At 51.9% G+C, this 25,396-nt stretch overlaps 1 long non-coding RNA gene across 1 annotated transcript in view; it reads right to left on the bottom strand.

The window, feature by feature from the left end:
• Positions 1-235: 235 nt before the first annotated feature.
• Positions 236-25,396, bottom strand: part of LOC149434980 (uncharacterized) — a 63,658-nt gene continuing 38,497 nt past the window's right edge. Inside the window, exon 4 of the long non-coding RNA XR_016308582.1 lies at positions 236-346. This is a non-coding gene — a long non-coding RNA (uncharacterized LOC149434980). The remainder of the gene's footprint in view (positions 347-25,396) is intronic.

The following is a 25,396-nucleotide window of genomic DNA, read 5'->3' as shown; positions in this document are numbered from 1 at the left end:
TTTTCTGGGGACCCTCAGGGATACCCCACATTACAGAGCTGCCTCTCTTCATCAAATCTGTTTTCCCATTTGGGATCCAGGCCTCCTAACACGCTATTAGTAATACAGAGAAGAACTGGCCGGGGCTGACAACACTGCTTGGGATTTCAGTGCAGCAGAGACAGTGTTGTCAGCTCAGTGATGAAGGGCATTCCCCATGTGAACTCACCATTGGCTGTCAGAGAAGACAGGGGGCACGCCATCATCCCTTCGGCTACACTGGGGTCTGTCGCCCTCTTCTGAACGCCCCCTTTTATTAATGTTGGGGGGTCAGCAAGGAATGTGTCCGGGAATATTTCCTGATCTTCTAGAAGAGTAAAACGGATGGTTAGTTCACAATGGTGACCCATCAGAATCACAAACCAAATCATCACAACTCAAAGAAACCTTTTCCCAGCATAGAAGATACAAATGCAAACTGACAGCCAGAGAAATATTCTCCAACAATAGAAGTTCACCTTAAAAAACAATGAAATAAATAAATAAATGCCGTGTTTTGCAGGTAAAAAAAATGTGTATTTAGCGATGATGAGGGGTATAGCGATGATGGGGGGGGTATAGCAGTGATGGGGGGGGTACAGCGATGATGGGGGGGGTATAGCGATGATGGGGGGTATAGCGATGATGGGGGGGTATAGCAGTGATGGGGGGGGTACAGTGATGATGGGGGGGGGTATAGCGATGATGGGGGGGTATAGTGATGATGGGGGGGGTATAGCGATGATGGGGGGGGTATAGCGATGATGGGGGGGTATAGCGATGATGGGGGGGGGTATAGCAATGATGGGGGGGTATAGTGATGATGGGGGGGGTATAGTGATGATGGGGGGGGGTATAGAGATGATGGGGGGGGTATAGTGATGATGGGGGGGGGGTATAGTGATGATGGGGGGGTATAGTGATGATGGGGGGGGGTATAGAGATGATGGGGGGGGTATAGTGATGATGGGGGGGGGGTATAGAAATGATGGTTAATGATAACAATAAGTGTGACTATCAGAGGAGTTATGACGATGTATCACTATAACATTATATATGATTACACATCTTATTACCCATAATAATAATGGAGGCTGACCCCCCCCAGTGTCTCCCTTCCCCCAGTGTCTCCCTTCCCCCAGCACTTCCCCTTCCCGGCCACCCCGGGGCGCAGCTTCCCCAACTTCCCCTCCAGACACCATGAAAACACCGATCACTTCCTGCCTGGTCTCCATGGTGATGGGTCTTCCAGGAGGAAATCTATGGTGATGGGACACTACAGGAGGAGCTGAGTGTTGCTGCCCTCTAGCGGCTCCTGTGTGCATTACATCAGGGAAATGTCAGCACAGAGAATGGCCAGGAGATTTCTGTCATCCAAATACACAGAACAGCTTTATTGTATTATAATTATTGGGATTATTAATATTACACCCATTATTGTTTATATTACAATTCATATCAATCATTACAATCCTATTAATACAGTAAAATAAATAAAATGACATTATAATAACATTGTATGAATATAAACAGAGGCGTCTATATTATAAATACAGGGAAATGTTATCAATGTTATATAATAGGATCCAATCCAGATCTGCTCTACATCCCAACATCCAATCCAATGCCGCCTGGACTGGATCCCAGATGAGCCAATCAGAGTAAAGCAGGCTGAACAGAGGCTGCTGATTGGTCACACATAAACACCGCCCCCCTCACTGTGACTTTGCACTGTTAACAGACTGGATCCCAGATGAGCCAATCAGAGTAAAGCAGGCTGAACAGAGGCTGCTGATTGGTCACACATAAACCCCGCCCCCCTCACTGTGGTCACATGACCTCCCTCACTGTGAGTCCTCAGTTGCTGTTTTCTCTCACCAGAGACAGCTGCTTCCTTACAGAGCTCCTGTTTTTTTTCTAAAAAAAAAAAAACAAAAATGTGCAGAATCTTTGCCGCGATTGTTATTCTGTTGCTCCCTTGGGGAGTACACAGGAAGGACATCAAAGACTCCACAAAGACCGGCATGGACAAGGACAATGATATGAAGATTATGGAGGAACAAAGAAATTTCATCAAAGACTCCCCAGATATCCGCATGGAGGGGGGGAGCATGAAGATGATGGAGGAACACCGATATTTCATCAAAGACTCCCCAGATATACGCATGGAGGAGGGGAGGACCATGAAGATGATGGAAGAACTGGAGCAGGAAAAGGTCAGAGAATTGGAAAACGAGTCCCCAGGACCCATCAGTTGGTTTTCACTACTGGCCACCATTCCATTCTGGTATAAGGGGACAGTCCTGATAAGTGTTCTCATTCTGAGGTACATCCTGCGCAGGAATCAGCTGGCCACAATATTAGCACAATATTTGATGTTCCTGGAGCTGATTGAATTCTTTTATCAACTACTCGATGTCTGGTACAGCGAGGGGCCAACCTCAGAGAACACAGCCCCACCCATGCTTATAAATGCCACTGACTGCTACCAATGGATGGTTGCTGGGCTCCAGTCAGTCTGGTCCAATGGGTGGGCAGCCTTAGGGAACACAGCCCCACCCATGCTTATAAATGCCACTGACTGCTACCAATGGATGGTTGCTGGGCTCCAGTCAGTCTGGTCCAATGGGTGGGCAGCCTTAGGGAACAGAATCCCACCCATGCTTATAAATGCCACTGACTGCTACCAATGGATGGTTGCTGAGCTCCAGTCAGTCTGGTCCAATGGGTGGGCGGCCTTAGGGAACACAGTGCTACCCATGCTTATAAATACTGTTGCTGAGCACCAATCAGAATGCTTGTTGGGACTTATCATCTTGCTGCTGGTAATGTTCCTAAAATATTTCAAGCCATTTCACCAATGGATCCAACCAACGAAAAGCAACATCAACCCACCGACGATTGACATCAATCTAACAACAGACATCACTATGGACCAGGCTGACTTTCGTACTCCCATCCTCACACCTCCTAGCAATGACGTCCGTGCTCACATAACGGATTTACTCCGGGAAATGAGGAGGAGCGAGCGAAACAAGCGGCTCAGGAACATTAACATCTTCCCATCAACAAGTGAAAGTGTGGACAGTGCTATGGAAGAGACTGACCTTCCCATTCCCAGCGTCCCACCTCCCAGGGATGACATCCGTGCTCACCTACGGGATCTATGCCGGCCAATGGGGAGGCGCAGGCCAACCAAGGAGTTCAGGCACCGCAAGCTCAATCTACCAGAGAGTGACCACATACCACCAAAAGATGAATATGCGGACAGTGCTACGGGAGATTCTGACTTTCCCATTCCCAGCGTCGCACCTCCCAGGGATCCCATCCGTGTTCATCCTTCCAGCACATCAACAAGAGGTTTACTCTTTCCAGCATTAGATAACACTTTACCATCAACGACTTCTGGCGTCTTTCCAACAAAAGACATGATCCTACGATCGAGTTCTGGCAATAGGCAAGAATGGACAACCATGACTGTCCATCCCAGTGTCCAATCCAGAGGTGAAATTCCTAGCGATACCGCCCGTTTTATCCTACGGGATTTATGCCGGGCAATGAAGAGGCGCTGGACAACCACAGAGTTCAGTTATGGCAAAATGTTCTCATCAATGAGTGACGTCATTCCACAGGGCGATGATACCGTCCCATTACTGAGTGATGTCATTCCACAGGTTGATGATACCGTCTAGAGATGAGCGAATCGAAGTATCCGAAGTGGAATTCGAGTCGAATATCGGAAAAATTTCGATTCGTGCCGAATCCGAAAAACAGCCTAATTCGGACGCGCGAATCGAAATTTTTCCGAAAATGGCGGCTGACATGTGCGGCGACGGAGCGGGGATGTCGGGGAAGGCGCGCAGACAAGGCGCGCTGCCCCATAATGCATTCCTCAACGACATGTGATCGCATCAGCCAATCAGCAGCCAGCCAGCCAGCACTGTGTAATGGTCGAGGTATATATAGCGGCCATTTTGGAAATCTTCATTTGCCTGCAGTCATTGAACAGAGGCAGACCGCTCTGTACTAGGGACAGGGACAGAGTTAGGGCCACAGAAACGAGAATTGGGGACAGAGAGAAGTTACTTAGGGACAGAGAACCATTACTCAGGGACACAGACTTGTTAATGAGGGCCACAGAATCGTTATTTAGGGACAAAGAAACGCTAGTTAGGGCCACAGAATTCATACTCAGGGACAGACAGAATTGTTACTCAGTGCCAGAGAATTGTTACTTAGGGCCACAGAAACGTTATTAGGGCCACAGAATTTTTACTCAGGGACAGACAGAATTGTTACTGAGTGCCAGAGAATTGTTACTCAGGGACAGACAGAATTGTTACTGAGTGCCAGAGAATTCTTAGGGCCACAGAATTCATTCTCAGGGACAGACAGAATTGTTACTCAGGGACAGACAGAATTGTTACTGAGTGCCAGAGAATTGTTACTCAGGGACAGACAGAATTGTTACTGAGTGCCAGAGAATTGTTACTCAGGGACAGACAGAATTGTTACTGAGTGCCAGAGAATTGTTACTCAGGGACAGACAGAATTGTTACTGAGTGCCAGAGAATTGTTACTCAGGGACAGACAGAATTGTTACTGAGTGCCAGAGAATTGTTACTCAGGGACAGACAGAATTGTTACTGAGTGCCAGAGAATTGTTACTCAGGGACAGACAGAATTGTTACTGAGTGCCAGAGAATTGTTACTCGCACAGACACAAAATTGTTACTTGCACAGACACAGAATTGTTACTCGCACAGACACAGAATTGTTACTCAGGGCCACAGAATTCATACTCAGGGATAGACAGAATTGTTACTGAGTGCCAGAGAATTGTTACTCAGGGACAGACAGAATTGTTACTGAGTGCCAGAGAATTGTTACTCAGGGACAGACAGAATTGTTACTGAGTGCCAGAGAATTGTTACTCGCACAGACACAAAATTGTTACTTGCACAGACACAGAATTGTTACTCGCACAGACACAGAATTGTTACTCAGGGCCACAGAATTCATACTCAGGGACAGACAGAATTGTTACTGAGTGCCAGAGAATTGTTACTCAGGGACAGACAGAATTGTTACTGAGTGCCAGAGAATTGTTACTCAGGGACAGACAGAATTGTTACTGAGTGCCAGAGAATTGTTACTCAGGGACAGACAGAATTGTTACTGAGTGCCAGAGAATTGTTACTCAGGGACAGACAGAATTGTTACTGAGTGCCAGAGAATTGTTACTCGCACAGACACAAAATTGTTACTTGCACAGACACAGAATTGTTACTCGCACAGACACAGAATTGTTACTCAGGGCCACAGAATTCATACTCAGGGATAGACAGAATTGTTACTGAGTGCCAGAGAATTGTTACTCAGGGACAGACAGAATTGTTACTGAGTGCCAGAGAATTGTTACTCAGGGACAGACAGAATTGTTACTGAGTGCCAGAGAATTGTTACTCGCACAGACACAAAATTGTTACTTGCACAGACACAGAATTGTTACTCGCACAGACACAGAATTGTTACTCAGGGCCACAGAATTCATACTCAGGGACAGACAGAATTGTTACTGAGTGCCAGAGAATTGTTACTCAGGGACAGACAGAATTGTTACTGAGTGCCAGAGAATTGTTACTCAGGGACAGACAGAATTGTTACTGAGTGCCAGAGATTTGTTACTCGCACAGACACAAAATTGTTACTTGCACAGACACAGAATTGTTACTCGCACAGACACAGAATTGTTACTCAGGGCCACAGAATTCATACTCAGGGACAGACAGAATTGTTACTGAGTGCCAGAGAATTGTTACTCAGGGACAGACAGAATTGTTACTGAGTGCCAGAGAATTGTTACTCAGGGACAGACAGAATTGTTACTGAGTGCCAGAGAATTGTTACTCAGGGACAGACAGAATTGTTACTGAGTGCCAGAGAATTGTTACTCAGGGACAGACAGAATTGTTACTGAGTGCCAGAGAATTGTTACTCGCACAGACACAAAATTGTTACTTGCACAGACACAGAATTGTTACTCGCACAGACACAGAATTGTTACTCAGGGCCACAGAATTCATACTCAGGGATAGACAGAATTGTTACTGAGTGCCAGAGAATTGTTACTCAGGGACAGACAGAATTGTTACTGAGTGCCAGAGAATTGTTACTCAGGGACAGACAGAATTGTTACTGAGTGCCAGAGAATTGTTACTCGCACAGACACAAAATTGTTACTTGCACAGACACAGAATTGTTACTCGCACAGACACAGAATTGTTACTCAGGGCCACAGAATTCATACTCAGGGATAGACAGAATTGTTACTGAGTGCCAGAGAATTGTTACTCAGGGACAGACAGAATTGTTACTGAGTGCCAGAGAATTGTTACTCAGGGACAGACAGAATTGTTACTGAGTGCCAGAGAATTGTTACTCGCACAGACACAAAATTGTTACTTGCACAGACACAGAATTGTTACTCGCACAGACACAGAATTGTTACTCAGGGCCACAGAATTCATACTCAGGGACAGACAGAATTGTTACTGAGTGCCAGAGAATTGTTACTCAGGGACAGACAGAATTGTTACTGAGTGCCAGAGAATTGTTACTCAGGGACAGACAGAATTGTTACTGAGTGCCAGAGATTTGTTACTCGCACAGACACAAAATTGTTACTTGCACAGACACAGAATTGTTACTCGCACAGACACAGAATTGTTACTCAGGGCCACAGAATTCATACTCAGGGACAGACAGAATTGTTACTGAGTGCCAGAGAATTGTTACTCAGGGACAGACAGAATTGTTACTGAGTGCCAGAGAATTGTTACTCGCACAGACACAAAATTGTTACTTGCACAGACACAGAATTGTTACTCGCACAGACACAGAATTGTTACTCAGGGCCACAGAATTCATACTCAGGGACAGACAGAATTGTTACTGAGTGCCAGAGAATTGTTACTCAGGGACAGACAGAATTGTTACTGAGTGCCAGAGAATTGTTACTCGCACAGACACAAAATTGTTACTTGCACAGACACAGAATTGTTACTCGCACAGACACAGAATTGTTACTCGCACAGACACATAATTGTTACTCAGGGCCACAGAATTCATACTCAGGGACAGACAGAATTGTTACTGAGTGCCAGAGAATTGTTACTCAGGGACACCTAATCGTTGAATTAAATAGTATGTCAGACAACATGCAGAGGAGTGGCAGAGGAGGCAATGTTTTAGGAGCGAGCAGACGTGGCAGCAGAGGAAGGGGTCGAGGCAGCAGTATTCGCAGCCAGAGGCCAGTGCTCCCGGTGTCATCCAGCGGTCGTGTCTCCACCGACAACCCTGCCGTCATTGATTGGTTGGCTCGGTCGTCTTCCTCTTCCCAGGTCACCTCTGACACCTACAGCCAACGGTCGGTGGGTACGTCAGACACAACCGTTAGTTGGCATGGCCCGGGACCAAGCCCACTGAAATCACGTGTCCTCTACCTGCCCCTGTCCTTTGCTGTTCCCTCACCAAGCGAAGTATCGCATGCTGTGGGCTCAGCCCCACTGTACAGTGAGGAAGAGCTAACAGAGGGCGGTCAGGAACGGGGGGAGACATCGGCCTTTTCAGCAGCCAAGCGAACAAGTACTGGCGAGGAGAGTGGCTCGGTAGCCGGTCTAGAGACAGGTCTGTCTCCTGACCCAGACGCAGCCGAGGGGGCTAGTAGTGAGGCGGAGACCCTACTTGATGATGAGGAGGTTGATCGCACTTGGCAGCCTCGTCGTCATCAGGCAATTTCTTCCGCATCATCAGGAGAAGAGGGTGGCAGCTTGGCAGCGAGCAAACAGTCGGTGGGTTGCCCAGGAGACAGCAGCAGGGTCGCATCAGTGTCAGTGGAGCCAAACGTCCACGGAGTAGAGCACCAGCTCCACTGCAGCCTACCACCACGGCCAGTAGTGGTGCCGTTGCGCACGGAGGAAGTAGCAGTCAGCCAGTGAAGAGTAGCGGGGGCAAAGTTTCCTACTCGGTGGTGTGGCAATTTTTCCTCAAGCCGCCCGAGGAAGTAAACGTAGCCGTATGTCGACTATGTGGCCAGAAATGCAAGCGTGGCCAGGGGGCCCATGTTGGGACTACAGCGTTGCGTCAGCATATGCAGCGTCACCATTCGGTGGCCTGGGAAAACCGTGATAAACATACGGCGGTTCTGCCTGCCCCAGCCCCCGCTCCATCACCCGCTCCGTTACTTGCTCCGTCACCCGACGTCGTCAATCGCCCTCTATCAGCCAGTCAAGGCTCCAACACCTCTGCTGAGGGAGTTGTCGCTCATTGGCATCTTCCGCTCGTTCAGATGCTCCTTCTCCTGCTACTCCTCTTCTCGGATTCCGTCAACAGTCTTTCTTGGAATCCGTATCCAAGAGACAACAGTTTGCGAGCACGCACCCGACGGTGCAAAAGCTGAACGTCCTCCTGTCCAAGTTGCTGGTGCTGCAGTCCCTCCCTTTCCAACTGGTGGACTCAGCACCTTTCCGAGAAATGATGGCTTGTGCCGCGCCGCGGTGGAGAGTGCCAAGCCGTCATTTCTTTGCCCAAAAGGCAGTGCCAGCCCTGCATTCACATGTAGAAGAGATGGTGGGCCAGTCTTTGAGCATGTCGGTCTCTGCCAAAGTGCACGGCAGCGCCGACGTGTGGAGCTGTAACTACGGTCAGGGACAGTACATGTCATTTACGGCCCACTGGGTGAACGTGGTGCCGGCACAGCCGCACCAGCAACTTGGACAGGTCACGACGCTTTTGCCTCCACGTTTGCACGTCCTTGGTCCAGCAAGCATGTCCGCCTCTACCACCTCTTTTTCCGCCGTGTCCTCAGCCGCCACCCCCGTGCCAAGTCCCATTACCCGACCGGCATATCACATGTGCAGGGCGCAACGGTGTCACGCTGTGCTGCACCTGGTATGCCTTGGCGAACGTAGTCACACAGGGGAGGAACTGCTGAGTGTAATGAACAGAGAAATCGACAGATGGCTGTCTCCGCGCAAACTAAAAATCGGAACCATGTTGACTGACAACGGAAAGAACATGGTGTCTGCTCTGCGTCAAGGAAGGTTGTGCCATGCGCCATGCATGGCTCACGTGTTCAATCTGGTTGTCAAGCGGTTCCTAAAATCCACCATCCCACTGCAAGACATCCTTAAAATGTCACGTAAACTGTGCATGCATTTCAGCCATTCCTACACCGCAAAGAACACCCTCATTGAGCTGCAGCGGCAGAACGGAATTCCACAGCATCGCCTGATCTGCGACGTTGCAACAAGGTGGAATTCAACCCTACACATGTTAGACCGCCTTTACGAGCAGCGAAAGGCCATCACCGATTTCCTGATGTTACAAGCGGATAAAGGTACTCCCCTGTGTAACTTAGATGTCAGCCATTGGCAGCTCATGCGTGACACCTGCCGCTTGCTCAGGCCCTTTGAGGAGGCCACGCTATTCGTGAGTCGGCAGGACTATGGGATGAACGACGTCATTCCTCTGTTGCACGTCCTGGAACAAATGCTGTTAACAATGGCTGGTCAGGGTGCGGTAGACGTGGCGCACAGATCTCAACGCCACATGACCCCTGTGGGGGCAGGACAGGAAGAAGAGGAGGAGGTAGAGGAGGACATTTGTGCTCAGGAATTATTGAGTGAAATGGGTGGTTTTTCCACTCAGCGGACAGGAGTGGAGGAGCAGGAGCATCTGGTAGAGGAGGAGGAGGAGACAGAGGACCCAGACGCACCGTGGCAGTATGCTGTGGAGATGGAGGCAGGGAGTCCCTCGCATTCCTTGGCACAAATGGCCCATAGCATGCTCGGTTGCTTGCGTAGCGACAGCCGAATAATAACCATCAGACAGAGGGATGACTTTTGGCTGTCCACCTTGTTGGACCCTCGCTACCGGTCCAAAATGGTGGCCTTTTTCACACCTGCTGAGAGGGAGGCCAAAATTACGTACTATAAAAACCACCTATGTAGTCAGTTGGTCTCTGCCTTTGTGCGCCAACGTCCATCCTCAGACACTGTGGGCCCTGTGCGCTCGCGTTCCGCTGGCATGGCAGCAGGGGAGGGGTGGGGTGGTAGGAGCAGTGGCAGCTCCACCAGCAGCGGCTGCCTCAGTCTGCAGTCGATGATGAGTAGCTTTCTTCACCAGCGCAGTGAGGAAACTACTAACCAGCCGCAGCAGCAGCAGCAGCATCAGGTGGACCTGGAGCAGGAGCTCAAACAACAGGCTTGGGCCTACTTGGACAGCACCCTGCCAACCGAGGTAGACAATCCCCTTGACTACTGGGCAACGAAACTTGACCTTTGGCCCCAACTAGCTGAATTTGCCCTTGAAAGGCTGTCATGCCCGGCCAGTAGCGTGGCATCGGAGCGCGTGTTTAGTGCGGCAGGAGGTATTGTAACTCCGCGGAGGACACGACTGTCCACCCAAAGTGTGGAGAGACTCACGTTTGTGAAAATGAATCAGGCGTGGATTAGTCTGGATTTCAAACCACCAGTTCCTGACACAACTGACTAAATCCGCCATGAATCATGCCTCAAACATGTGCCACTTTCAGGTCTCCTCACACTGCTGGTGTGTTTAATTTTTTGACATAGGGTGCTGGCAGATTACGGGCCTCCTATAGCTGCTGCCAGGCCCCTAATCTGCCATAGGCCCCTATATACCGCCTCCTCATGCTGCTGCCAAGTCCAGAGTCTGTCATGGGTCCCTGTATGGCCTCCCATTGCTGCTGTCTCCATCGCCACACTCTGCTGCCATGTGCCACTTTCAGGTCTCTTCACACTGCTGGTGTGTTAAATTTTTTGACATAGGGTGCAGGCAGATTACGGGCCTCACATAGCTGCTGCCAGGCCCCTAATCTGCCATGGGCCCCTATATACCGCCTCCTCATGCTGCTGCCAAGTCCAGAGTCTCTCATGGGTCCCTGTACGGCCTCCCATTGCTGCTGTCTCCATCGCCACACTCTGCTGCCATGTGCCACTTTCAGGTCTCTTCACACTGCTGGTGTGTTAAATTTTTTGACATAGGGTGCTGGCAGATTACGGGCCTCCTATAGCTGCTGCCAGGCCCCTAATCTGCCATAGGCCCCTATATACCGCCTCCTCATGCTGCTGCCAAGTCCAGAGTCTGTCATGGGTCCCTGTATGGCCTCCCATTGCTGCTGTCTCCATCGCCACACTCTGCTGCCATGTGCCACTTTCAGGTCTCTTCACACTGCTGGTGTGTTAAATTTTTTGACATAGGGTGCAGGCAGATTACGGGCCTCACATAGCTGCTGCCAGGCCCCTAATCTGCCATGGGCCCCTATATACCGCCTCCTCATGCTGCTGCCAAGTCTAGAGTCTGTCATGGGTCCCTGTACGGCCTCCCATTGCTGCTGTCTCCATCGCCACACTCTGCTGCCATGTGCCACTTTCAGGTCTCCTCACACTGCTGGTGTGTAGAATTTTTTGACATAGGGTGCTGGCAGATTATGGGCCTCCTATAGCTGCTGCCAGGCCCCTAATCTGCCATAGGCCCCTATATACCGCCTCCTCATGCTGCTGCCAGGTCCAGAGTCTCTCATGGGTCCCTGTACGGCCTCCCATTGCTGCTGTCTCCATCGCCACACTCTGCCATGTGCCACTTTCAGGTCTCCTCACACACTGCTGGTGTGTAGAATTTTTTGACATAGGGTGCTGGCAGATTATGGGCCTCCTATAGCTGCTGCCAGGCCCCTAATCTGCCATAGGCCCCTATATACCGCTTCCTCATGCTGCTGCCAGGTCCAGAGTCTCTCATGGGTCCCTGTACGGCCTCCCATTGCTGCTGTCTCCATCGCCACACTCTGCCATGTGCCACTTTCAGGTCTCCTCACACACTGCTGGTGTGTTACATTTTTTGACATAGGGTGCAGGCAGATTACGGGCCTCACATAGCTGCTGCCAGGCCCCTAATCTGCCATGGGCCCCTATATACCGCCTCCTCATGCTGCTGCCAAGTCTAGAGTCTCTCATGGGTCCCTGTACGGCCTCCCATTGCTGCTGTCTCCATCGCCACACTCTGCTGCCATGTGCCACTTTCAGGTCTCTTCACACTGCTGGTGTGTTAAATTTTTTGACATAGGGTGCAGGCAGATTACGGGCCTCACATAGCTGCTGCCAGGCCCCTAATCTGCCATGGGCCCCTATATACCGCCTCCTCATGCTGCTGCCAAGTCCAGAGTCTCTCATGGGTCCCTGTACGGCCTCCCATTGCTGCTGTCTCCATCGCCACACTCTGCTGCCATGTGCCACTTTCAGGTCTCCTCACACTGCTGGTGTGTAGAATTTTTTGACATAGGGTGCTGGCAGATTATGGGCCTCCTATAGCTGCTGCCAGGCCCCTAATCTGCCATAGGCCCCTATATACCGCCTCCTCATGCTGCTGCCAGGTCCAGAGTCTCTCATGGGTCCCTGTACGGCCTCCCATTGCTGCTGTCTCCATCGCCACACTCTGCCATGTGCCACTTTCAGGTCTCCTCACACACTGCTGGTGTGTAGAATTTTTTGACATAGGGTGCTGGCAGATTATGGGCCTCCTATAGCTGCTGCCAGGCCCCTAATCTGCCATAGGCCCCTATATACCGCTTCCTCATGCTGCTGCCAGGTCCAGAGTCTCTCATGGGTCCCTGTACGGCCTCCCATTGCTGCTGTCTCCATCGCCACACTCTGCCATGTGCCACTTTCAGGTCTCCTCACACACTGCTGGTGTGTTACATTTTTTGACATAGGGTGCAGGCAGATTACGGGCCTCACATAGCTGCTGCCAGGCCCCTAATCTGCCATGGGCCCCTATATACCGCCTCCTCATGCTGCTGCCAAGTCTAGAGTCTCTCATGGGTCCCTGTACGGCCTCCCATTGCTGCTGTCTCCATCGCCACACTCTGCTGCCATGTGCCACTTTCAGGTCTCTTCACACTGCTGGTGTGTTAAATTTTTTGACATAGGGTGCAGGCAGATTACGGGCCTCACATAGCTGCTGCCAGGCCCCTAATCTGCCATGGGCCCCTATATACCGCCTCCTCATGCTGCTGCCAAGTCCAGAGTCTCTCATGGGTCCCTGTACGGCCTCCCATTGCTGCTGTCTCCATCGCCACACTCTGCTGCCATGTGCCACTTTCAGGTCTCTTCACACTGCTGGTGTGTTAAATTTTTTGACATAGGGTGCAGGCAGATTACGGGCCTCACATAGCTGCTGCCAGGCCCCTAATCTGCCATGGGCCCCTATATACCGCCTCCTCATGCTGCTGCCAAGTCTAGAGTCTCTCATGGGTCCCTGTACGGCCTCCCATTGCTGCTGTCTCCATCGCCACACTCTGCTGCCATGTGCCACTTTCAGGTCTCTTCACACTGCTGGTGTGTTAAATTTTTTGACATAGGGTGCAGGCAGATTACGGGCCTCACATAGCTGCTGCCAGGCCCCTAATCTGCCATGGGCCCCTATATACCGCCTCCTCATGCTGCTGCCAAGTCCAGAGTCTCTCATGGGTCCCTGTACGGCCTCCCATTGCTGCTGTCTCCATCGCCACACTCTGCTGCCATGTGCCACTTTCAGGTCTCTTCACACTGCTGGTGTGTTAAATTTTTTGACATAGGGTGCAGGCAGATTACGGGCCTCACATAGCTGCTGCCAGGCCCCTAATCTGCCATGGGCCCCTATATACCGCCTCCTCATGCTGCTGCCAAGTCTAGAGTCTCTCATGGGTCCCTGTACGGCCTCCCATTGCTGCTGTCTCCATCGCCACACTCTGCTGCCATGTGCCACTTTCAGGTCTCTTCACACTGCTGGTGTGTTAAATTTTTTGACATAGGGTGCAGGCAGATTACGGGCCTCACATAGCTGCTGCCAGGCCCCTAATCTGCCATGGGCCCCTATATACCGCCTCCTCATGCTGCTGCCAAGTCCAGAGTCTCTCATGGGTCCCTGTACGGCCTCCCATTGCTGCTGTCTCCATCGCCACACTCTGCTGCCATGTGCCACTTTCAGGTCTCTTCACACTGCTGGTGTGTTAAATTTTTTGACATAGGGTGCAGGCAGATTACGGGCCTCACATAGCTGCTGCCAGGCCCCTAATCTGCCATGGGCCCCTATATACCGCCTCCTCATGCTGCTGCCAAGTCTAGAGTCTCTCATGGGTCCCTGTACGGCCTCCCATTGCTGCTGTCTCCATCGCCACACTCTGCTGCCATGTGCCACTTTCAGGTCTCTTCACACTGCTGGTGTGTTAAATTTTTTGACATAGGGTGCAGGCAGATTACGGGCCTCACATAGCTGCTGCCAGGCCCCTAATCTGCCATGGGCCCCTATATACCGCCTCCTCATGCTGCTGCCAAGTCCAGAGTCTGTCATGGGTCCCTGTATGGCCTCCCATTGCTGCTGTCTCCATCGCCACACTCTGCTGCCATGTGCCACTTTCAGGTCTCTTCACACTGCTGGTGTGTTAAATTTTTTGACATAGGGTGCAGGCAGATTACGGGCCTCACATAGCTGCTGCCAGGCCCCTAATCTGCCATGGGCCCCTATATACCGCCTCCTCATGCTGCTGCCAAGTCTAGAGTCTGTCATGGGTCCCTGTACGGCCTCCCATTGCTGCTGTCTCCATCGCCACACTCTGCTGCCATGTGCCACTTTCAGGTCTCCTCACACTGCTGGTGTGTAGAATTTTTTGACATAGGGTGCTGGCAGATTATGGGCCTCCTATAGCTGCTGCCAGGCCCCTAATCTGCCATAGGCCCCTATATACCGCCTCCTCATGCTGCTGCCAGGTCCAGAGTCTCTCATGGGTCCCTGTACGGCCTCCCATTGCTGCTGTCTCCATCGCCACACTCTGCCATGTGCCACTTTCAGGTCTCCTCACACACTGCTGGTGTGTAGAATTTTTTGACATAGGGTGCTGGCAGATTATGGGCCTCCTATAGCTGCTGCCAGGCCCCTAATCTGCCATAGGCCCCTATATACCGCTTCCTCATGCTGCTGCCAGGTCTAGAGTCTGTCATGGGTCCCTGTACGGCCTCCCATTGCTGCTGTCTCCATCGCCACACTCTGCCATGTGCCACTTTCAGGTCTCCTCACACACTGCTGGTGTGTTACATTTTTTGACATAGGGTGCAGGCAGATTACGGGCCTCACATAGCTGCTGCCAGGCCCCTAATCTGCCATGGGCCCCTATATACCGCCTCCTCATGCTGCTGCCAAGTCTAGAGTCTCTCATGGGTCCCTGTACGGCCTCCCATTGCTGCTGTCTCCATCGCCACACTCTGCTGCCATGTGCCACTTTCAGGTCTCTTCACACTGCTGGTGTGTTAAATTTTTTGACATAGGGTGCAGGCAGATTACGGGCCTCACATAGCTGCTGCCAGGCCCCTAATCTGCCATGGGCCCCTATATACCGCCTCCTCATGCTGCTGCCAAGTCCAGAGTCTCTCATGGGTCCCTGTACGGCCTCCCATTGCTGCTGTCTCCATCGCCACACTCTGCTGCCATGTGCCACTTTCAGGTCTCCTCACACTGCTGGTGTGTAGAATTTTTTGACATAGGGTGCTGGCAGATTATGGGCCTCCTATAGCTGCTGCCAGGCCCCTAATCTGCCATAGGCCCCTATATACCGCCTCCTCATGCTGCTGCCAGGTCCAGAGTCTCTCATGGGTCCCTGTACGGCCTCCCATTGCTGCTGTCTCCATCGCCACACTCTGCCATGTGCCACTTTCAGGTCTCCTCACACACTGCTGGTGTGTAGAATTTTTTGACATAGGGTGCTGGCAGATTATGGGCCTCCTATAGCTGCTGCCAGGCCCCTAATCTGCCATAGGCCCCTATATACCGCTTCCTCATGCTGCTGCCAGGTCTAGAGTCTGTCATGGGTCCCTGTACGGCCTCCCATTGCTGCTGTCTCCATCGCCACACTCTGCCATGTGCCACTTTCAGGTCTCCTCACACACTGCTGGTGTGTTACATTTTTTGACATAGGGTGCAGGCAGATTACGGGCCTCACATAGCTGCTGCCAGGCCCCTAATCTGCCATGGGCCCCTATATACCGCCTCCTCATGCTGCTGCCAAGTCTAGAGTCTCTCATGGGTCCCTGTACGGCCTCCCATTGCTGCTGTCTCCATCGCCACACTCTGCTGCCATGTGCCACTTTCAGGTCTCTTCACACTGCTGGTGTGTTAAATTTTTTGACATAGGGTGCAGGCAGATTACGGGCCTCACATAGCTGCTGCCAGGCCCCTAATCTGCCATGGGCCCCTATATACCGCCTCCTCATGCTGCTGCCAAGTCCAGAGTCTCTCATGGGTCCCTGTACGGCCTCCCATTGCTGCTGTCTCCATCGCCACACTCTGCTGCCATGTGCCACTTTCAGGTCTCTTCACACTGCTGGTGTGTTAAATTTTTTGACATAGGGTGCAGGCAGATTACGGGCCTCACATAGCTGCTGCCAGGCCCCTAATCTGCCATGGGCCCCTATATACCGCCTCCTCATGCTGCTGCCAAGTCTAGAGTCTCTCATGGGTCCCTGTACGGCCTCCCATTGCTGCTGTCTCCATCGCCACACTCTGCTGCCATGTGCCACTTTCAGGTCTCTTCACACTGCTGGTGTGTTAAATTTTTTGACATAGGGTGCAGGCAGATTACGGGCCTCACATAGCTGCTGCCAGGCCCCTAATCTGCCATGGGCCCCTATATACCGCCTCCTCATGCTGCTGCCAAGTCCAGAGTCTGTCATGGGTCCCTGTATGGCCTCCCATTGCTGCTGTCTCCATCGCCACACTCTGCTGCCATGTGCCACTTTCAGGTCTCTTCACACTGCTGGTGTGTTAAATTTTTTGACATAGGGTGCAGGCAGATTACGGGCCTCACATAGCTGCTGCCAGGCCCCTAATCTGCCATGGGCCCCTATATACCGCCTCCTCATGCTGCTGCCAAGTCTAGAGTCTGTCATGGGTCCCTGTACGGCCTCCCATTGCTGCTGTCTCCATCGCCACACTCTGCTGCCATGTGCCACTTTCAGGTCTCCTCACACTGCTGGTGTGTAGAATTTTTTGACATAGGGTGCTGGCAGATTATGGGCCTCCTATAGCTGCTGCCAGGCCCCTAATCTGCCATAGGCCCCTATATACCGCCTCCTCATGCTGCTGCCAGGTCCAGAGTCTCTCATGGGTCCCTGTACGGCCTCCCATTGCTGCTGTCTCCATCGCCACACTCTGCCATGTGCCACTTTCAGGTCTCCTCACACACTGCTGGTGTGTAGAATTTTTTGACATAGGGTGCTGGCAGATTATGGGCCTCCTATAGCTGCTGCCAGGCCCCTAATCTGCCATAGGCCCCTATATACCGCTTCCTCATGCTGCTGCCAGGTCCAGAGTCTCTCATGGGTCCCTGTACGGCCTCCCATTGCTGCTGTCTCCATCGCCACACTCTGCCATGTGCCACTTTCAGGTCTCCTCACACACTGCTGGTGTGTTACATTTTTTGACATAGGGTGCAGGCAGATTACGGGCCTCACATAGCTGCTGCCAGGCCCCTAATCTGCCATGGGCCCCTATATACTGCCTCCTCATGCTGCTGCCAAGTCTAGAGTCTCTCATGGGTCCCTGTACGGCCTCCCATTGCTGCTGTCTCCATCGCCACACTCTGCTGCCATGTGCCACTTTCAGGTCTCTTCACACTGCTGGTGTGTTAAATTTTTTGACATAGGGTGCAGGCAGATTACGGGCCTCACATAGCTGCTGCCAGGCCCCTAATCTGCCATGGGCCCCTATATACCGCCTCCTCATGCTGCTGCCAAGTCCAGAGTCTGTCATGGGTCCCTGTATGGCCTCCCATTGCTGCTGTCTCCATCGCCACACTCTGCTGCCATGTGCCACTTTCAGGTCTCTTCACACTGCTGGTGTGTTAAATTTTTTGACATAGGGTACAGGCAGATTACGGGCCTCACATAGCTGCTGCCAGGCCCCTAATCTGCCATGGGCCCCTATATACCGCCTCCTCATGCTGCTGCCAAGTCTAGAGTCTCTCATGGGTCCCTGTACGGCCTCCCATTGCTGCTGTCTCCATCGCCACACTCTGCTGCCATGTGCCACTTTCAGGTCTCTTCACACTGCTGGTGTGTTAAATTTTTTGACATAGGGTGCAGGCAGATTACGGGCCTCACATAGCTGCTGCCAGACATGTAATCTGCCATGGGCCCCCGTACCGACTCCTCATGCTGTGACGTTGCAACAAGGTGGAATTCAACCCTACATATGTTAGACCGCCTTTACGAACAGCTAAAGGCCATCACAGATTTCCTGATGTTAAAAGCGGATAAAGGTACTCCCTGTGTAACTTAGATGTCAGCCATTGGCAGCTCATGTGTGACACCTGCGCTTGCTCAGGCCCTTTGAGGAGGCCACGCTATTCGTGAGTCGGCAGGACTATGGGATGAATGAGGTCAAATCGGCCATGGGCCCCCGTACCGCCTGTTCACGCTGATGCTGGTCCCACAGTGTGACCTGGGTCCCTGTACGGCCTTCCATTGCTTCCACTCTGCCATGTGCCACTTTGAAATCTCCTCACACTCCTGCGGTTGTCCATTTTGTCATAGGTTGCTGGCAGATTACAGGCCTTCCATAGGTGCCACCAAGCCCCATATCGGCCATGGGCCCCCGTACCGCCTGGTCACGCTGCTGCTGGGCCCATAGTGTGACCTGGGTCCCTGTACCGCCTCCCATTGCTCCCACTCTGCCATGTGCCACTTTCAGGTCTCCTCACGCTCCTGCTGGTTTCCATTTTGTCATAGGTTGCTGTATGGCCTCCCATTGCTGCTGCCTCCACCGCCACACTGTGGCTCCAAACACTGGTTTTGGCCCCGTGACTGGCCAAAGGAGTGAAGTGTGCAGTGATTCTAAGATCGACGGCACTCATCTGCATGTCATACTGACAGACAGTATTATTTCTCTTCCCCAGCAGACTCCAAGGGCATTTAAATTAAAGGTACAGTGTTCTGCACTAATATTAAGTCTCTCTGAAGCCTAGAAACACCCTTTTTTAAGTTAAATTCACAGCGAATTTATTCGACTCGAATCGAATATTGTCCACGAATTCGCCGAATCAGTCGAATCGAATTTTTCATTTCTTCGCTCATCTCTAATACCGTCCCATCAACGAGTGATGTCATTCCACAGGGTGATGATGCCGTCCCATCAACGCATGACATCATTCCTAAGAGATATTCTACCATGTCATCAATCAGTGACATCATCCAACCACCAAGCGATGACATTAGTTCTGGGACTGACCAACCGACTGGCCATCCCAGCGGTGCATCTCCTAGTGATGGCACCCGCTTTAATCCACGCAATTTATTCCAGCGAAAGAAGAAGCACAAGCGACCTAAGGTGAAAAATCTCAACAATCCCACCTCATACCAGGTCGCCGTCATCTTGTGCGGGAGACATCCAATTATATGTCCAGCAGACTGTTTCATCTTCGACTGTGTCACCTCCTAAATATCGCAGCCGTATTCACCTATTGTCAGGGGTCGGGTGTTCTGCCGCGATACGCCGGGTGGCGCATGCACAGAACACCGACACGCTCTAGCCAGTGGGCCCTGGGCGATCGTGGCGGCGGCGACGGCCGCGCATGCGCACTCCCGATCGCGGACAGGCGCCTGGCACCAATGACAGCGCAGGGCGCGCTATTTAAACAGGACAGGAGGTATGTCTTATTATCCTGTTCCTGTCATCTGGTTTGTGAAGTTTCCTGTTGCCGACCTCTGCTTGATCCTGACCCTGCTGGTTGTCTCCTGCTTGACCCCTGGCTTGACCTGACCACTCTCCTGCCTGCTCCTCTGGTACCTCGCTGCCCGCACGTTGCTGAACCCGGCTCGTGACCCTGACCATTCTCTGCCTGCTCCTCCGGTACCTCGCTGCCCGCACGTTGCTGAACCCGGCTCGTGACCCTGACCATTCTCTGCCTGCTCCTCTGGTACCTCGCTGCCCGCACGTTGCTGAACCCGGCTCGTGACCCTGACCACTCTCCTGCCTGCTCCTCCGGTACCTCGCTGCCCGCACGTTGCTGAACCCGGCTCGTGACCCTGACCACTCTCCTGCCTGCTCCTCCGGTACCTCGCTGCCCGCACGTTGCTGAACCCGGCTCGTGACCCTGACCATTCTCTGCCTGCTCCTCTGGTACCTCGCTGCCCGCACGTTGCTGAACCCGGCTCGTGACCCTGACCATTCTCTGCCTGCTCCTTCGGTACCTTGCTGCCCGCATGTTGCTGACCCGGCCTGCCTGACTACGCCTTACGTCACGCTGACTGTCCATCCATCCATCCCGCAAGGATCAGTCCCTGCTGCAAGGCCTACCAGCCTCTTCTCGTCAGGCTCTATTTCCCGCAACACCTCTGACGGTACTCTCTACCACTGCTGGACATACTCAGGGGTCGCGCCCTGGTCTCGGTCTGCTCCAAGTCCATCCCCACCATCAGGGGCCCTGGTGCATAAGCAGATTGGGACTTAGACCCCGCGTGCTGAGGAACCCCGCACTGTGGGCCGCTAGAGATACCGCCAGGTGGTGTCTGACACCTATAGAATGTATTGCGGCTAAAGAAGAAGCGCGGGCCAACCGAAGAGGCCGGCCACAAGACTCAGAGAGAACATTAGATACACAGATATGATGGGGGAGGGGTGACACCCCAATATAGAGAGAACATTGTATATACAGATATGATGGGGGAGGGGTGACACCCCAATATAGAGAGAACATTGTATATACAGATATGGGGGAGGGGGGGTGAAACCCCAATATAGAGAGAACATTGTATATACAGATATGATGGGGGAGGGGTGACACCCCAATATAGAGAGAACATTGTATACACAGATATGATGGGGGAGGGGTGACACCCCAATATAGAGAGAACATTGTATATACAGATATGATGGGGGGGGGGTGACACCCCAATATAGAGAGAACATTGTATATACAGATATGATGGGGGGGTGACACCCCAATATAGAGAGAACATTGTATATACAGATATGATGGGGGGGACACCCCAATATAGAGAGAACATTGTATATACAGATATGATGGGGGAGGGGTGACACCCCAATATAGAGAGAACATTGTATATACAGATATGATGGGGGGGGACCCCAATATAGAGAGAACATTGTATACACAGATATGATGGGGGAGGGGAGACACCCCAATATAGAGAGAACATTTATACACAGATATGATGGGGGAGGGGAAACACCCCAATATAGACAGAACATTGTATATACAGATATGATGGGGGGGGACCCCAATATAGAGAGAACATTGTATATACAGATATGATGGGGGAGGGGTGACACCCCAATATAGAGAGAACATTGTATATACAGATATGATGGGGGAGGGGTGACACCCCACTATAGAGAGAACATTGTATATACAGATATGATGGGGGGGTGACACCCCAATATAGAGAGAACATTGTATACACAGATATGATGGGGGAGGGGTGACACCCCAATATAGAGAGAACATTGTATATACAGATATGATGGGGAGGGGTGACACCCCAATATAGAGAGAACATTGTATATACAGATATGATGGGGGAGGGGTGACACCCCAATATAGAGAGAACATTGTATATACAGATATGATGGGGGAGGGGTGACACCCCAATATAGAGAGAGCATTGTATATACAGATATGATGGGGGGGGACACCCCAATATAGAGAGAACATTGTATACACAGATTTGATGGGGGAGGGGTGACACCCCAATATAGAGAGAACATTGTATATACAGATATGATGGGGGAGGGGTGACACCCCAATATAGAGAGAACATTGTATATACAGATATGATGGGGGAGGGGGGACACCCCAATATAGAGAGAACATTGTATATATGTCTTCTGATGGTGGACGTCTCTTTGGTGCCTTCAGCCAGGTGCGATGTAACACACACGTCATCCCGCAATTCTCATGCGCCTTGCCATGCGACAATTGCAGCAACATCACACTGCATTCGGGGCGCCATGTTGATGGTGAACGTCTCTTTGGTGCCTCTTCAGACATCTCCATAAAGGACGTCACTGGCAGGAAGGGTTCTCATTGGTCCCAGCAGAAAAGGCCTCAAGCTGGAAAGACTCCTCCTACTTCTGAAGCCAATCAGAGTTTCTTTCTTTTCTCCCAAGCTTCATTCTCCAAGACCAGACCTAAGCCAGGGGCCCAGTTCAGTCACAATCCTGGGGCCCCTAATCCCCAAACCTGCAGACTAGTCCTATTAAACCTCCTGAAGGGATTTCCCTACTTTCTAAAGTGGGGTGACGTCTGTTGGCCTTTGGGGTCACCTGGTCAGCAGACATCTCAGAAGCTCAGGTAAGAGACGTGGTGTCCAGGGGCTACAGGCTAGAGGTCATCTCCCTGCCCCCACCCCGCTTCGTGTTGTCCAACCTGCCGGTGTCCCCGCAGGGACTAGCGGTCCTCCATGCTGCTCCTGCAGATCTGCTGACCCAAGGAGATCTCCCCATTGGACCAACAGCAGAATAGTTCCCGGTTTTTAGGCCACATTCACAGGGGACATACCAATGTGTACCGCCGTGGGGGGCCGTGTTTATTTGCAGGGGATGTCCCGGTGTTCATGCACCCCTGTGCAGGCAGTTCCATTGATGTCAGTTGGGACGTAGTGGTAACATGGACACAGATGCTGATCCCAATCTGACATCCGTATGGATGCATGGCCCTGAACGCACACTATCTGTGTTCACAGCTGTTCACCCGCACAGATGTTACATTGGGAGCAGTGTCTGTATCCATGCAGCCGCTGCATCCCAACTGACATCAATGAACCTGCCTGCACAGGGATGCATGAACACCGGTACATCCCCCAAGTAAACACGGCCCCCCACGGCTGTACGGATTAGTACGCCCCCTGTGACCGGGGCCTTACTCTAACCTTTTCCCTGTTCTAAAGCCTCTCAGCCGGTTCACACTATGTGGTGCGGGACACTGCATGGAGTCTGCACAGGAATCACACCGCATTCCTCTGCGCATTCCATGCACATGTCTGTGCGCTGCGATTTGGGCCATACACTTCCTATGGCTCAAATCACATCGCATCCGCACCACAAAGGTGCAGGACTGTCTTTAGATCCGCACCTGAATCACATGGTATGGGTCTTCTCACCCATGTCATGTGATTTCTGGCAATCACATCGCGTCTTGCCATCTGTTTCGGGTGTCAATAATTTATTACTGACTCCCGCACCAGATCGCATGAACGTGATGCGATTGCAATGCGGTGCGGGAAACGTACAGGATTCGCAGCGTTTCCCGCACCGCATTGGTGTGAACCCGAGCTCAAGGAGGACATAGGCTGCATTCACTCGGGGGATTAGGGGCATACAGCGGATTCCTGCGGATGGGATCACTGTGAACAGTGGGGGATGGGAAGTCTGTACAAAGCAATGACAGGCTGACAGGAGCCGCGACCATTCCCATGTATCCGCACATCCATCGGTCATCTACGGTTAGGGCCAGGATCGCTCATCCTTCCCTGACCACAGATGACCGATGGATGTGCGGATACATGGGAGTGGTCCCGGCTCAGCCTGTCATTGCTTTGTACAGACTTCCCATCCCCCACTGTTCACAGTGATCCCAGCCCCAGGAATCCCCTGTATGCCCCCTAATCCCCCCAGTGAATGCAGCCTATGTCCTCCTTGAGGCTTTAGAACAAGGAAACGGTTGGAGTAAAAACCCGGAAACCTTTCTGCTGTTGGTCCAATGGGGAGATCTCCTTGGGTCAGCAGATCTGCAGGAGCAGCATGGAGGATCGCTAGTCCCTGCGGGGACACCGGCAGGTTGGACAACACGAAGCGGGGTGGGGGCAGGGAGATGACCTCTAGCCTGTAGCCCCTGGACACCACGTCTCTTACCTGAGCTTCTGAGATGTCTGCTGACCAGGTGACCCCAAAGGCCAACAGACGTCCCCCCACTTTAGGAAATGGGGGCTTCCCTTCAGGAGGTTTTATAGGGCTTGTCTGAAGGTTTGGGGATTAGGGGCCCCAGGATTGTGACTGAACTGGGCCCCTGGCTTAGGTCTGGTCTTGGAGGATGAAGCTTGGGAGAAAAGAAAGGAACTCTGATTGGCTTCCGAAGTGGGAGGAGTCTTTCCAGCTTGAGGCCTTTTCTGCTGGGGCCAATGAGAACCCTTCCTGCCAGTGACGTCCTCTATGGAGATGTCTGAAGAGGCACCAAAGAGACGTTCACCATCAACATGGCGCTCCGAATGCAGTGTGATGTTGCTGCAATTGTCGCATGGCAAGACGCATGAGAATTGCGGGATGACGTGTGTGTTACATCGCACCTGGCTGAAGGCACCAAAGAGACGTCCACCATCAGAAGACATATATACAATGTTCTCTCTATATTGGGGTGTCACCCCTCCCCCATCATATCTGTATATACAATGTTCTCTCTATATTGGGGTGTCACCCCTCCCCCATCATATCTGTATATACAATGTTCTCTCTATATTGGGATGTCCCCCCACGTTGGGAAATAGCGGCTTCCCCTTAGGACGTTTCATTGAACTTGTCTGTAGGTTTGGGGATTAGGGGCCCCAGACTTGTGACTGAACTGGGCCCCTGGCTTAGGTCTGGCCTTGGAGGTTGAAGTCTCAGAGAAATGACAGGAACGCTTCTTGGCTTCAGAAGTGGGAGGAGTCATCCCAGCTTGAGGCCTTTTCTGCTGGGCCAATGAGAACTCTGACTAATAAAAAAGAAGAACAAAAAGATGTGCAGGAGCAGCATGGAGGACCAGTAGTCTATGCGGGGACAAAGGCAGACTGGAACTCCAGCCTGTAGCCTCTGGGCACCACGTCTCTTACCGGAGCATCTGAGATGTCTGCTGACCCTGAACAGGTGACCCCAAAGGCCAACAGACATCCCCCCACATTGGGAAATGGTGGCTTCCCCTTAGGATGTTTATTAGAACTTGTCTGTAGGTTTGGGGATTGGGGCCCCAGGATTGTGACTGAACTGGGCCCCTGGCTTAAGTCTGGCCTTGGAGGTTAAAGTCTCAGAGAAACGTCAGGAACGCTTCTTGGCTTCAGAAGTGGGAGGAGTCGTCATCCCAGCTTGAGGCCTTTTCTGCTGGGGCCAATGAGAACTCTGACTACCAGTGACGTCCTATATGAGGTTGTCTAAGGGTCAGGTTGGGGGCACAGAGGAGACCTTCACCATCAGAAGACATGAGCACGAAGCGTTCTTCACATGGCCGCTCCACAGACCAACATCTCACACAAAGAGTTCTCCTCATGTTCACAGACAG

Source organism: Staurois parvus, unplaced genomic scaffold, assembly GCF_062004578.1.
Source record: "Staurois parvus isolate SC_StPar_1 unplaced genomic scaffold, SC_StPar_1.0 ptg001634l, whole genome shotgun sequence".
Taxonomy (NCBI): Eukaryota; Metazoa; Chordata; class Amphibia; order Anura; family Ranidae; genus Staurois; species Staurois parvus.
Note: the sequence above shows the minus strand (reverse complement) of the source record. Positions and strands in the feature narration are given on the sequence as shown.